The following is a 16678-nucleotide window of genomic DNA, read 5'->3' on the forward strand; positions in this document are numbered from 1 at the left end:
GGAAGCCGGATGCGTGTAATAACCATAAAAGACATTCTTCTTGTGTCCGATTCTCACGCGCTCTTAGCGGAAAGACGTTTATATTGCCCAATTAATTGAAAACCAAATATTAAGTGTTATTTTTTTTTCTTTTTTGGTTTTTTTTTTTTTTAAATTGCGAATACCTCGAATTAAAATTTTGTATAATTAGATTATGATCAATTTGAATCAACCTGAATTAACCCATTTAAATAAACAAGCCAATATTAGGCCAACTCGCTCAATCTATAGATGATCTATATAAATTATCTTATATTTTTTTACAATTACAGACTAAAACCCTATATAAGGCTAAAATTCATATAAATTCATTATTATATAAAAAATTTATTTTTTAAATTCATATAAAATAAAATTCTTTGTTTGCCCATTAAATTTATATACATGTCGAAAGCGGATCAAACAATTCGTGTTTGGGTCAACTCAACATGGTTTATTTATTAAATGAGTTATGTAGATCAGATCGCATAGGTCAACTCAACACAACATGTTTATTAAGCAGATTAGCGAACCATGTCGTGTCACTTGCTAATTTAAATGAGTCGTGTCTTGATTAAGGGGTTTAATTCGTTTAACTAAAGGGATCTAGTTCGGATCCGATTTTAAAAGCAGAATCACAATTTCACCAAAATGTTTGATTGCGTTCTTAAAAAATAAAATTTTTCATTCATTGTGTTTTGAAATCATTATTTCTTAAACCGTACATTTTGAAACTGCTAAACAAATGGGCATTTAATATCACCCTACTACTAAGGTAGTAAAATAAAATAGAGTTGCTCATGAGCAGGCTCGAGTTCACCTCATGATCAATTTATTTATTAAACAAACAAAGCTTAAACAAAAATTTAGACTTGTTTCTTAAATAAGCTAAACTTATATAAACTCGTCTTAAGTTGTATAAGATCGTATAACTTTATTTTTATTATTTTAATAATATTTATTTTAACTTTGTAATGATAACATGTTAAATATTTAAAAATATAAAAATAAATTATCTTCGTAATGTAATTGGGATAGCTTGAATTATTGTAATTGTGAGTCGTAATATAGATATATGTATATTTGTGCGTATATGAGTAGGTTTATGTATATGATTATATATGTGTGTGTAATGAATGTATATATATAAACTTGATATTAAATTATTTAAGATTATGGTTAATTTATCTAATTCTACAAATAATAAATCATAACAATAATTAAATAACTAATAATTAGTATGACTTTGTCCCCAAGAGATAATTCAATCGGTTGAGACCACGCCTAATGAAACGGAGGTCACTAATTCGAATCTCTCTCCCCCTCTTGTGCGGACATATAAAAAAATAATAATAATAATAATTAGTATGACTTTACAAAAAAAAAAAAAAATCACTACGTTACTTTATATATTTAATGAATAAATTAATTTAGTAACTCGTGAACGAGTTTGAACTCGTTTGAAAAATAAATGAACATAGTTTGAATATATTATCTAGCTCGAGCTTGGCTCATGTTTGGAAAAAAAATTAGACAAACAGAACTTGAACATTCAATACTTGATTTGATTATAGCCACACTACACCAAATTTAGATTCACATAATGCATATGGTATGATAAAAAATTTCTAATCATATTGTGCACTACCCGGCAAGTCTTTGTGAATAACATGAAGGAAAATAATAAATAAGAGAGGCATAAATTCAAGAAACTAAGAAACCTCTCGAGGGGGTGGATAAAATAAGTTGGGACACAGCCTTTTGATAAACTTGATAAGAAGATGGGTGTAGGGGTGATAGTTAAAGATGATAAGGGACTTGTCCTGGCAACTATGTGTACTGCATTCCCCTTTTATTACTGATCCAACAATAGTTGCGATAGTGGCAGCTTGGAAGGCAATAAAATTTTGCATAGACCTAAAGCTTCAACAAGTAATTATAAAGGTAGACTCGTTGAAAATTGCGCATGCTTGGTAACAAGAAGGCTCTTGTTGGAATCGATGTGGTAAATTGATCGAAGATAACTCGAACTATGTTGAATGGTCTTCAATCATGATTTGCAGGACATCTCATAATGGAATCAAATGAAGTAGCCCACTATTTGGCAAAAAAATAGCTTTTTACCTATCTTTAAACCAAGCGTAAATGGAGGATAGTCTTATTTTTATCTAAAATATTATACTTAGTGAGCAAAATAATTCTGAAAGCATGACATTTTCTCTCTAAAACATGAAGTTTTCATCTCATTTTTTTAATCATGTTGTGCACACAAATTTGATGAAAAAAAAAAAAGAACTAGAGGAGTCCCTTATTAAGCGGGGTATAGTCACGCGCTCCCAGAGAGCGTCCATATATGACGACTTTTAGTCTCTCTCTCGCCGTGGAGTTTAGAGAAAAGTTGGGCGTTGTTTACCGCATCTGGTCGTTGGCTTTTCCGCACCTTTATCGGTTTCAGTTTACTTCATAAATAGTGTTAGGTGGGTGAATTACCTTCCAAAGTAAATGGCTGTGGTCCCTACACAAAATTTTTATCTTTAACTATCTGATTAATAATTAATCTTATTTTCCAATGAACGGACATCTATTTCTAAATCTGGAATTATAATGGGACCAACCGAGGACATGTTCTTTGACCTTCTTCATTTCCACAATGACTCAATAGGGCCCCCCCACATGTCTTATGCTTATCATTATTATTCTCATTTAAAAAAAAAAAAAAAAAAATCTTTTAAATTGGGTCAAAAATCTATAAAACCATCATATCTTCGTTAGCATATGAGAAATACGTGATTTATTAATTAACATATTAGAAGCACTTGATTTTTTATAAGAGAAAAATGTAAAAATTGGTTCGTGTGGTTTATCTGATTTACAATTAATTTCTTGTGGTACTAAAGTGAACTCAAAAATTCATGAGATGTGCCAATAAAATAATTTAATCCTTATAGTTAAAATTCGTCCACTAACTTAACAAATTTTGATAGCGTAAAACGTTAGATCCAATAAAATTATAACACGTGTCATATTTTAGTAAATATCAATTTTTTTAAATTAGTGGACCGAATTTGACTACAGTGACTAAATTATGTTATTAGCATACCTTAGGAATCGCTGAGTTCATTTTAATGAAAAACGTTTATGGAATGTTTAGTATATGTGAACTAGTACATTAGTTTATAATTCCACCAATGATCCTCCAAGTTTACTATCAAAGTATGTATTGCATAAAATTAAGAAATATCCAATTGCTCTTTTGCCACCAAAAATAAAAAATAAAAAAATTTCCAAATGCTCAAAGAATTTCATATAACTCCACCAATAAAAGGAAGTCAAGTAGTAGGCAATAGTTTATGATTTATTGGTTGGCTGACACCTCTGTATCTTCTTAAAGGCTAGGGCAGGGCTTTTTCTTTATGTTTTTTTGTATCTTCTTAAAGGCTAGGGCAGGGCTTTTTCTTTATGTTTTTTTCTTTCTTCTTTTTCATGAGGAAAGAGTAGGCTAGGTTTGATCCCTGAAAAGGACACAAGATTAGGGGGGATGATTGCGTCTGTGATAATTATAAGGTCTGCTAATAATCAAATATTTTTTTTAAAAAAAAACTCAAACATAATGGGAATAAACTGAAAAGGGCCTTTTTGAAAGAAAAAAAAAAAATTCGATTCTTGAACACTCAAAATTATTTTCAAATATCAGCTAATTATATAAATTCTGGATGTGACCTTATTAATAATTGATATACTTTTCAAAACAAATTATAAAATTCTTCTCACTACAAAATACTTTTCAAAAAATTAAAATACAAAACATTTATAAAAAAAATTAATTAATTTTGAAAATAACTTCAATTAGGTTGAGGTGTAAATTAAGTATTTTGCACACTTTAATAAGAAGTAGATACCTCAACTTGAAACACCAACAAATAATATAACACTCCACACCAAATAATTTTTCTTATCTCGTCAAAATACCCATTGATAAACCATCGAAGTCACTGTCTTTGTTAGTTTTAGAGATTTCGGTATTGAGAGTTCGAATGTGGGTGGAAGATTCAGAGATAGATGATGGGCGTTTAGTTAAAACAAATGAAAAAGTCAATGAAATTGATTTGAATAAAAGATACGATATTTTTTGTTTTTATATGATGTGTCCATTTTTTTTATTGAATGCTGTAAAACGAGGTTTTACACCATAATAGAAAGAGGTTTTTGGGTTGTGGTCCCTAGGATCTTGTTGGTTTATCTGTAGATGAGATCTTTTGTTTCTAGAGTGAGTCACTCATTGTTTACAAATCTATTTTTGGGATCAACCATGCATCCACCCCCTCAACCTTCTCACAGAGGTTGTTTTAGCTTAATAGAGGTTTGGTTAGGGTTGCACCTATCCTCTTCTGGTATGCTGCCTGAACTGCTTTATGCGGCCCAATCCTTGACTTTTGTTCAAGGAATAGAGGACTGGAAAATTATTGACTCCAAAAAAGTCGATACACACAACCATTTCCTGTTTGGTTTTTTTCTTTTCCATTTTCATGCTGTTGTTTTCACTATGGGTTTATTGTTGGGAGCCCATCCCCTTGGAAACTTTTGTTTCCGGTAACCCATCTTGTTTAATGTATTGAAGTATTTACAAAATAATAATAATAATAATAATAGAAAGGCTCTCGTTAATATTATAATTTTTTTTTTCAAGGAAGAAATCGTTCGTAATTACATGTATAATAAAAAAATCATTTTTTTTTTTTTCAAGAGTTGGTGGTGTTGTGGTTGCCGCAAGACAAATTTGGCGGCCCTACAGTGGCTGCCAGAAGATCCAGCACCTCCGTAATGGCCGCCAGGGTCATTAGATCACCACCACAATGATGGCTTGGTGACGACGGTTGTCACCGTGGAGCAACGCTTTCTTTTTAAAAAGAAATTTACCAAATTAATTCTCAAATTTTACCATTATCAAAAACTATATACTAAATGATCGAGCCCCATTTGAGATAATTAAAAGGCAGTTGAAAACTAGGTATTGAAATTAAAAGCCATTGTTGGCAGTGGGTGTTCTTCTGGTCTGGTGAGCGGTTGGCATCACTGACATGGAATTGCCAAAATGAACCCTATATGATTTGATCATATGCTATGTTAAGCTGCATGAATTGATGGGACAATCAAATCCATCAGTAATTTGAAGCCATGGACGAAAGTAAAGAGGAGCAATAAATGAAATCATATGAATTACTCCTTCCCACAAACAAATCATGTGCGGCTTCACTCTGAATCACCAGCCCCCCATCCAGGACCGGACAGCTGTCCATACGCATTTAATATCCAACAGTTTTCCACATAATCATGCATACGTGAAATTTATGGCCGTGTCTTCTCTCCTCCGACAATTTCTTAGTTCTATTTGGCAAAAGACCTTAGGGGTGTTTGGCAAATGGGATGACCTAAATACTGTAGTTGATGTTAAAAAAAGTAAGAATGTTTGGTATTAAAAAAAAATGAAAAAGTGGTATGAAAAAGTGAAAAAATTTGTTTTGTAGTGATTTTTTATTTGAATAATAATAAAAAGTGAATGATTTGATATTAAAAGTGAAAAAGTTAGAATATTTTGATGTTGATTTTTTTGGGAAATGGTGATGAACAGTGTTTGGGCCAACCCCATCCCCATTACCAAACAAAGCCTAATGACTTCCTTGCTATTTTTCTAAAAAATCCAACTTCTCAACATTTTTATTATTTATATTAAATGGATCCGACTTAGGTGCGGTAGTCCGAAACTACCGCACCATGCTGTAGCAAAAAACGACCCAATTTAGGGTCGTTTTGGGCAATAAAAAAATAATATTTTAAAGTAATAATATAAAATTAATTAAATATTAATAATTAATAATTAAAAAACTAAAACTATTAAAAAAATAATAAAACTCATCATCTCCATCTTCTTGTTGCTCCTCTTCTTCTGATCTCCAGCTCGTTCATTTCTTTTCTTTTCTCCTTTGCTTTCTTTGAGAGGGAGAGAGAGAGACCCAAAGACGGAGAGCACGAGAGGGAGAGAAGGCGAGATTTTTAGAGAAACAGAGGGTAGAGAGAGAGAGACGGAGCTGTGAGAGAAATTGCAGAAAAATTTCTGCAATTTCTGGGGGTGGTTCGTCCACCCCCAAACCAGCCATGGAGCCACCCCCTCGCCAGAAATGGGTTGGCCGGCCACTCCAAAACGCCAAAAAAATAAACCCAGAAAGACCCACTAATCAGAAACCCAAATCTAGCCAAGAAACAGCAATCAAAAATCAGAATTTTTTCTGCAATTTCTCTCACAGCTCCGTCTCTCGATCTCTACCCTCTAAAAATCTCGCCTTCTCTCCCTCTCGTGCTCTCCGTCTTTAGGTCTCTCTCGTCAACTCTCTCTCTCCCTCTCAAAGAAAGCAAAGGAGAAAAGAAAAGAAATTTATTAATTATTTAATATTTAATTAATTTTATATTCTTACTTTTAAAATATTATTTTTTTATTGCCCAAAACGACCCCAAACTGGGTCGTTTTGGGCTACAGCATGGTGCGGTAGTTCAAAACTACCGCACCTAAGCCGGATCCATATTAAATTACTCACTTTTTATTATTACTCAAATAAAAAAATCACCATAAAACCTTTTTTTTTTTTTTTCACTTTTTTATACAAAATATTTTTTTCCTACACACCAATCAATTTCTACTACAATAAAAATACCCATAACCTTTGCCAAACAAGCCCTTAAGTTATGGCAGGCATTTGCTTGGGTCTACCCTTTTGGCCTAAGTTTGTTTGTTTGTTTGTTTTTTTTTTTTTTCTTTTTTCGAGAAATGCTATGGTTTTTTCTAGTGTTCTCCCGATTTTACGTGGATATTGTTTTTCACAAAAGCAGAAGAATAAAAAAAACACTTAAATTATTGGTTCCTCATATTTATTTCATAAAATAATATTTAAGTAAGATAAGGAGAACACCAGAAAAAAAACACCATTACCAATTTTTTTTTTTTGGTGAGCTTCTCAAGACTAAAGCCTTTTTGTTTTGTGTTTTTAGTTACCAACATTGTAAAAGAAATGATGTAAGGAATGGTGGTTCCTACTTCCTACACCAAATTATCTCATAGAAGGAGAAAACTGCTATAAAGGATATGTAAAGAGAACCAATGGCCCAAATATAAAATGGGGCCAGACAGAATATTGTTTTACACACAAAATTTATTCTGACAAATTCATTTTTCTTTGTCTTCTTATATTTTCACCCGAAAAGGGAAATCATTCCAAAACATTTCTATTCTATATGTTTCAATTTCCTTTAATGGTATTAGAGCAACATGTTATGGAAGATAAAGATAAGCTTAAAGAGTTAAGAGTAGTGATGCAGGAAGTCCACAAGACCATCAACATGCAAGTTTTGAGTTTGGCGTTTTACAATCTCTATCGGTTGATTGCAAACCAACCGCAGCAACTCCATTTTTTTTACAGGACAATTCTTCTTCTTGATCTTCTTATTAAGCCACCAATTCACTTCAAGTTGTTAACGTAGAACAACTTGTGGTTTTATCACTCTAGCTCGTACCAAATGTTTTTCTTAGCACGCAATAAAAATTGCTAAGCTCTTAGTGTATAATGTCTCTCAAAGACCTCAATTTTTGCATTGTCGGCTATGCTTAGCTTTTCTAAGATTGTGTCTTCAAATTCCTTTTATAGACTTGGAAAAATCATACATAAAACTTAAAAAGTCGGTTTAGGTTTTATGTGACGGTGTCCGAATAAGTAAGCGAGTCGCCCGAACATCCTTAGGGTTTCATGACTTGTATTGTGAGTTGTCAAGACACAAGCGAACGCCTCTACGGAAAAGACCTGTTTCTCTCAAATTCCTTTGAACACATGCATGTGAACACCCGAACAAACATAGTGCACATAACAAAGAGCGATTTAATAAAAGAGATGGCAAAGTGAAATTAATTTGAGATCAACTCAGCTTTTTAGGATTTGTTCTAATATCAGCATGGACACCGAAACAGAGCAGGATCTTCTCCAAACGATTTCAACTAGAGAGGAGCCGGTACCTTTTAAGTGAATGGTGAAATTGTTAAAAAATATATATATGAAATTACAATTATGCCCTTCACTTAAAAGGAACTGGCTTCTTTCCTGTTGAAATCAAATGAAGAGGAACCACGACACCGGTTGGCAATGGAATTGTCTCAAAAGTTAAAGAAAGAGCCATTGGAGGAATGCATAAGAAAAGAATGAAAATGGTAAGGACGAAAGACATGTGTATATCTATAATTTAAACTGTGAGATTCGCATGTAGGTCATGTTAGAATAATATGAATGTATGATCTTGTTTGTAGGAATCTCGCGTTAGGGTGGATATCCAATGGAGGACAAAAGCAACGTGATAATGAGAGAATGAAGTTTTGACGTATGTTCTTCTCATTATCAAACTTTATTTATAGAGTTAGATTATGACTCTTCATCAAGAGTCACACCTTATTACTTTATCATAACCACCATGGAAGGTTGTGATTGGCTATGGGAATGACCACACCAGTTATGGTGTCATCACCCTTTAAACCATCATCTCCCACTTGATCACACTTTAACATTATGTAATCTAGTTGAACATTATCATCTTGGTACCAAATGTAATTTTTATTCATGTCAACTTTCATATGTTTAATTTACAGATCGGCATTAAATTATGACATTTTATAATGTATATACAATTTTGTCATCTTATCTAATCGCACATTTTTCCATATATTTTCACACTGCTAATATATTAAGGTGACTTCATTTCGTTTTTAACTAAACGAATGACATCAATTCTCTGTGGTAAGGAACACTGGTTCACACCTATTCCACAATTGACGATTTCAGCCATACACAAAACTATGTGTTGACCTGCACTGATATTTCTAAATTCTAATCAAGTGTTTCCTTGATACTTCTTATCAGTGTCTTTTTACACTATAAGATCATATATATATTACCAACTTGTAACATAATGTCTCTCGATGAACCTTACATTTATGAAAGTTGTAATATTATTTCTTAAGTGTCTTCTGTCTATTACCTGACCAATTATTCCCCTTATAAAAACAGAATTGCACAAAATCGTTCATTCAGGTGTCCCTGAATCCTTCCGCTTGTGCTTAAACATATATGTAGCTACCACCTAGGTGTTTCTCAATCACATTGTAGCTACATGCTCTTTGAATTTTTTTCAAAGACAATCCTTTGGTCATAGGATCGGCTACTATCTCTGTTGAGGGTATAAATTCAATTTTAATTTCCCCTCTTTCCACTATATCTTGAATATAGTGATAATTTACATCAATATGTATGCATTTGGAGCTTTGTGCTCCACTTTTTATTAAAGAGATAGCAGACTTGTTGTCACAAAACATATTGACTGGCTTACTGTTTAAACCTAAATTTAAACTTTCTACAAAACGTTTAATCTACACTGCATTACTTATTGTTGTGCTGCATGATATATATTCAACTTCCATAGTGGATTTTGCAACGCAATTTTGTTTTTTGCTTAACCAAGAAATAGCTGTTCCACCAAACAAGAACACATACCCACTTGTTGATTTTCTATTATCAGCGTCCCCAACAAAATCCGCATCTGTGAATCCTTTAATTTCTAGATCACTTATACGAAAACATAAGCCCATGTTTTTAGTACCTTGTAAATATCTAAATATACGTTTTACTGCTTGCCAATGTGTCTTCTCTGGATTAGATTGATATCTGCTTACTAATCCCACCGCATAACAAATATCAAGTCTTGTAGTTGTCATTCCATACATGAGACTGCCCACGGCTTGGGCATAGGGAATAAATTCCATCTCTTGAATCTCTGTCTCATTTTGAGGACACATTGATTTATTCAAATACTGACCTCTTAAAATATGTGTTTTTAGAGGTTTATATTTATCCATATTAAACCTCTTAAGTATCTTTTCCAGATATTTTTCTTGATCTAAATATAATAATTTTAAATTTCTATTTCTAGAAATTCTTATTCCTAAGACATAGGTAACAGTACCCATATCTTTCATTTCAAATTTGGATGACAAGAAGGATTTTGTTTTATTTATTATATCTGGACAGTTACCAGTTAACAGTATATCGTCTATATATAATGATAATATTGTTAATTTATTATTTTCATTACATATGTAAACACAGTGATCTAGTGGACTTACCTCGAAACCAATTTCTAGTATTGCTTGATGGAACTTCAAATACCATTGCCTCGAAGATTGTTTAAGCCCATATAATGACCTTTTTAATTTGTAGATTTCTTCTCCATGTCTTGTGACCTGAAATCCTTCAGGTTGTTGCATGTAAATTTCTTCTTTTAATTCTCCATTGAGAAAGGCTGTCTTAACATCCAACTGGTGTAATTCCAAATCCATTAAGACTACAATGGACATGATAATCCTCATTGAAGCGAATTTTACCACAGGTGAGTATGTGTCAATTAAGTCTACACCGGGTTGCTGAGTAAACCCTTTAGCCACCAATCTAGCTTTGTACTTTTCAAGACTTCCATCAGCTTTGAATTTCTTCCTTAGAACCCACTTGCATCCAATTGCTTTTCTTTGGCTTGGCAATTCCATGAGTTCCCACACATCATTTTTCTGAATTGATTCAAGCTCTTCTTCCATAGCTTTAATCAATTTTTCAGCATCATGACTACTTACAGCTTCTTTAAAATTTGCTGGATCATCTTGCAAATTTATATCATCTGTACTTAGCACATAATGATCCTTGAGTGTGGTTGATGGTCGTCTTTGTCTTTTACTTCCACTGTTTTGATTACCTATATCCAAATTAGGTGGATCTTTGGATTTTCTCTTGCTCCCACTATTCCGAATGTCAGTGTTATGTTCTTTTTCTTTCAAAGTAACTTGTGGTGTTTGACATTCAGAATCTTCTTATTGTAGAAGTCTTATTTCATCCATGGGAGTAATTTGATTGGTGTTTTCTAGAAATGTAGCATCCCTGCTTTCTATTAATCCCTTATCTGGATGGTAAAATCTATATCCACTACCATTTTCTATATATCCTATAAATCTGCATTCCAATGTTTTACTTTCTAACTTATCCCTTAAGGGTTTTGGAATAAGTACATGTGCCTTACATCCCCACACTTTGAGGTTGTAAAAATCTGGTTTTATGCCTGCCCAATATTCATAAGGTGTAAGAGGTTTTGATTTGGTTTTTATTCTATTAAAAATATATGCTGCAGTGGATAAAGACTCACCCTAAAAATGAGTGGATAACTCAGCATATGCCATCATGGATATTGTCATATCCATTAAAGTTCTATTCCTTCTTTCTGCAATCCCATTTTGTTGAGGCTTATAAGGCATTGTATATAAATGTCTTATTCCACTTTCTCTGTAGAAGGAATCCATGGCTTCATATTCACCTCCCCTATCATTATTCAAGTTTTTAATGGACCTTCTCAATTGTTTTTCTACCTCTAATTTATATTCTTTAAATTTTTCAATTGCTTTAGATTTATGTTTGATAAGGTAGATATGTCCATATCTTGAATAATCATCTGTAAAAGTAATAAAGTATTCAATTCCTCTATGTGTTTTAGTTCTTAAAGGACCACATATGTCAGAATAAATTACTCTTAATAATTCTGATGATTTCCAGTGTTTTGAAAAAGATTTACTAATCATTTTTCCCTTAATACATGATTCACATATATTAAAATCTTCAAAATTAATTCTAGGTAGTAATCCACTCTTACTCATTCTTTTCATTTTATTTTTGTTGATGTGGCCTAATCTTAAATGCCATAAGAAAGAACTATCTTCAGACACATATGAATACTGTGAAATGGGATCTTTATTATCAACTTTGAGTAAATACATATTGTCTATCATTACATCCTTAACATATATCTTTCCCTTACAAATATAGACCTTCCCAGATTTAAACTTAATCCCATATCCTTTGCTATCTAATACGGGAACAGATATTAGATTTCTCCGGATATTTGGCACATATAGAACATTATGTAAAACAACGGAAGACCCTTTAACAAAAATCTTACATTTTCTTTCGCCTAGCACATCATTGTAAGTATTGTTGCCCATATACACTCTGTGTTCTCCGACCTTTTTCTCTTTGAAATCTATGAATAATTTTTGGTTCCTTGTAATATGTCTAGTTGCTGCCGAGTCTATCCACCAAAAATTTGAAGTCGGTTCTGCCATCATCACTTCAGTAATGGTCATAGCTATTTCTTTCTGTTTCTTGTCACCGTTGTTCTTTGGACAATTTGCCTTGAAATGCCCCATTTTGCCACATTTGAAACATGCTCATTTGATTTTATTTTTACCTTTCGGCTTACCTTTCCATTTCTTTTTGAACTTTCTTGGCTTGCCTTTGAATGCTGGAGCACGTGAAGTCTGAGTATTGATTTGAGCCATCATGAGGTTGCTGGATTGTCCTTCTCTCTTTCTTCTTTTCATCCTTTCTTCTTCTAATACAAACAAAACTGGTAAGGAAATTATGAATATTTCTTTTCCACTATGGGTCAGTGATGTTATCACATGTTCCCAAGATAGAGGAAGACCATTAAGTATTGTGGTTATTTGCATTTTGTCGGATATTTGATGACCGACAGATGCAAGTTCCTTTACAATGAGTTCCATTTGGTTTACAAAGTCCCCCACATAGTCATTCTCACTCATACGTGCACTATTATATTTATCTAATAATAGTTGTATGTGAGTATTGGACCTAGGGCCATACTTTTCCTCTAATGCTTCCATTATTTCCTTAGCAGTCTCGTATCCTTCAAAGAGTGAGATGATATTATCTTTCATGCTATGGAGGAGAGTGGCCTTTGCCATTAGGTCATTTTCTATCCATTTTTCCTTTTTCTTGACAGCATCATCATTTTTCTCATCTTTTACTTCAGATCTTTTTGATGTGAGAGTGTGTAAAGTTCTCTCATGCGTCAGTACATAAGAGATATGTCGTTTCTACATTCTAAAATTGATTCCATTAAGGCTTTCGACCTTTGAGGAATCTATACTGTTTTTAATAGCCATTTTATAATGTGAATACAATAAACTTAATATAAATACAAATATTTGTTTACTATAACTGTAATGTATCAGATATTACTTACATACACACCAACAGAAAAATTAAAAATGTATTTCTAAGTTATTACAAACCGACAAATAATAAAAATAGATCAGTTTATTTATTTTTATTTTCGAGATCAGTCGTCTCTAGGATAGGTCAGCCTTGCCTGGTAATCATTCATGCAGGCCCTGTAATACGGACGGTTTGGAACTACCGGTATGAACTGGTCATCTCTTGGTGGAAGTGTGTATTGATTGTTGCCCATTGACCACAAATCCCTTGGACTTTGCTCCACTGTCCTTACGATCCTCAAATGACGTGGAACCCTCAAGCGTCTATCACTTGAAATATTGGATTGAACCAAATCTGGTACAGTGAACTCCACTTCCTTATGCTCTGTAGGTGACATCCAACACGGACGAAAAAACCTCTGATTAGATTGCCTCTGACCTTGATGAGAAGACTCACCCCTTTCCCAATTATATTTTTGGGAATTATAGTTTGAAAACCCTGCAATACTCTTGCCCCTCAAAGTAGCTTTCCAATGCTTTTGAAATGAGTTAAATCGGGGCTGTATTGAGTGAGAACGGGTCGAAAAACTACATTGAGGTCGAAAATGATGGTATTTGCGGTACTGTTGAGCAGAACCGGGTCGGATCCAACCGGAATTGGGCGGGCCGGGTCTTCGGGCGTGCCACGCACTGCAAATGTCTAGCGCGTGGCGGGTTGGATCGGTGAGTTGGACACGCGGGTCGGATCGGATCTCTGGGTTAGATCGGTGCTCCGGATCGCAATTCAGGTCTCGGGTCGGTTCTGGTCCGATTGTGTGTGGGCTGGAAATGGGTTTGACCCGATTCGGCTTGGGCCCTTTTTGTTTGGGCTCTCAGTATTGATTTTCGAGCCGTATGCTTCCACTTGGGCCCGGTTCGGGTCACTACTTGGGTCGGGTTGTGAAAATCCGAAACTGTGTCATTTTTTCCGCGCATGTTCAAGAGTTCAGATTTTGGTGTTGTTTCGGTGTGAAACGACGTCGTTTCTGATGGGACTGTAGACGATCTCTGATGAGAACGAAACGGCGTCGTTCCTTTGAAGTGGAACGATGTCGTTTGGAGAGGATGGGGGCGCGCCCCCTTGGAGACGCCGAAACGACGTCATTCCGAGGGGTAATGTCTTGCGCCCCTGGGTCAGACGCCTGAACGGCGTCGTTTGGGATATCTGATGCATGAGTGTTTTTTTTTCCTTCCCTGTTGATCAAAATGGTGTAGTTTTGATCAACAGTGGTTTCTTCTCCAGAAAAATTCCCGAAACAGTGATTTTTTGTAGAAAAAATTTCAGAATTATTTTCTAAAAAATCAAAATTATTTATTTCATCAACCCTAGAATTATTTTCTTCCCAATAATTATTCCCTTCCCAAGAAGAACCAGAAACCGCACCTTTGGTTGGGGATGATTCACCAACAACGTCAAAACCCGGAGGAGGAGAATTTTGGCTTTGAAGATCCACCGAAGGAGATGCATCAAACGAAGTTGTAAAGAATTCCTTCCAGTATTTTTGTTCCAGTAAATAGCATTTCTTCAAAGTTGAAAAATCTCCCGTAAATTTTGATCCACTAACAGTAACTTTAAGAAGTTCTTCATGTGGGTTTGAGATTATCAAATGTAGATTATAAAATGCCACAGAAGATGCCAAACCTAGACTTTGTCTGTTGATGGTTTGCAAAATTTCCTTCATGTACTCCCTATTTTCTTCATCAGAATCTGGTTTTTCTTCTTTGTCTTCCATAACCTTAACGCTTTGATACCACTGTTAGAATCATATGAACGTATGATCTTGTTTGTAGGAATCTCCTGTTAGGGTGGATATCCAATGGAGGACAAAAGCAACGTAATAATGAGAGAATGAAGTTTTGACGTACGTTCTTCTCATTATCAAACTCTATTTATAGAGTTAGATTATGACTCTTCATCAAGAGTCACACCTGGTCACTTTATCATAACCATCATAGAAGGTTGTGATTGGCTATGGGAATGACCACACTAGTTATGGTGTAATCACCCTTTAAACCATCAAGTCATACAAATTTAATTGTGAATTTAAAATAAAAACGAACAAAAAATTTGTAGGAAAATGACACTAAATACATATTTTAATAAAAAGTAATACCTTAAAAAGACTTTTAAAATATATATTTTTTATTTTTTTTTTAATTAATATGACATTCTTGAAGATGAGATAGACAACTCAAAAATCCAATGTCGTCACTCACATCAATACGACCTCATATCTGTTGGGAATAATTATACTCTATTAGCCCACTAAATACATCATGGGCCTCAAGACCAATACCAGCCCACTAGAAAAATAATGGGCTACAACTCTCAACACTTCTAGGACAAGCTGAAGTAGAAGACCTAATTGTGTCTTCAAATTCCTTTTATAGACTTGGAAAAATCATACATAAAACTTAAAAGTTGGTTTAGGTTTTATGTGACGATATTTGAACAAGTGAGTCGCCCGGATATCCTTAGGGTTTCATGACTTATATTGTGAGTTGTAAAGACACAAGCAAAAGCCTCTGTTAATGAGAACTATTTCTCTCAAATTCCTTCGGACACATGCATGTGAAAGCCCCGACAAACGAGAGTTTCTGTTTTTTCAAGTTGTTTGGACACGTGGAAATGGATCAGCAGACTAATCAAACCTAACGGTGCGAGCCATTCACTTAACATCTTCATCTCAGCAAATTTTTCACTTTACAGCTTGACAACATGCTAAATTACAAATACCAAAATGTTTGACAAGTGGAAAGAAAATTACAGCAAAAGAACATACATTTTAACTATTTTTTTCTCTCTATAATTCCATTTCCCTCTTCACATTTTAACTTTTTAGTGCAGTTTTTCACTTCCAATAATGAACAAATTGTAGTGTGATTAATTAATATGTATAGCATCACAATAGATCACATACAAGACTAAATCAAGATTAGGATGTTTATAATAAAATATTTAATATTTTATTTAATTCAAATATTTGTATAAAAATAGGCTCTGTGTAGATTATAAAATATATTTATATACATGAAATAAGAGATAATATATTAAAAATATTAATTCTTACGCATTTTCTTTTTTACACGATGTATGTGAGATAGTAAAGTTCTTTTCTACATAGTGCACACATAAATAGCAATTTAATTTAATAAAAGAGATGGCAAAGTGAAATTATATTTTTCTGCGTAGTGCTCATGTGAATAGCGATTTAATACAAATATTATTTCTTACACATTTGCTTTATTTCTCACTTTAAACTATTAATTAATAGCGATCCAATAAAAGAAAAAATGCTTGTTTTCATTATTATTATTTTTTTAATAAATATCTCAAACTTCTCATTAATAAAATCAAGACCACGCGGATTGCTCTTACAATATCTGCGATACGCCCGGGTTATTATCCCACTAGGTTCTATCAATGACATGTTTTGTGGCTTTTTTTGCTAGACAATGGCCAATGGGCATCCCTATTTGCAT

Source organism: Corylus avellana, chromosome 3 (assembly GCF_965113065.1).
Source record: "Corylus avellana chromosome 3, dhCorAvel1.hap1.2, whole genome shotgun sequence".
NCBI classification, from domain to species: domain Eukaryota; kingdom Viridiplantae; phylum Streptophyta; class Magnoliopsida; order Fagales; family Betulaceae; genus Corylus; species Corylus avellana.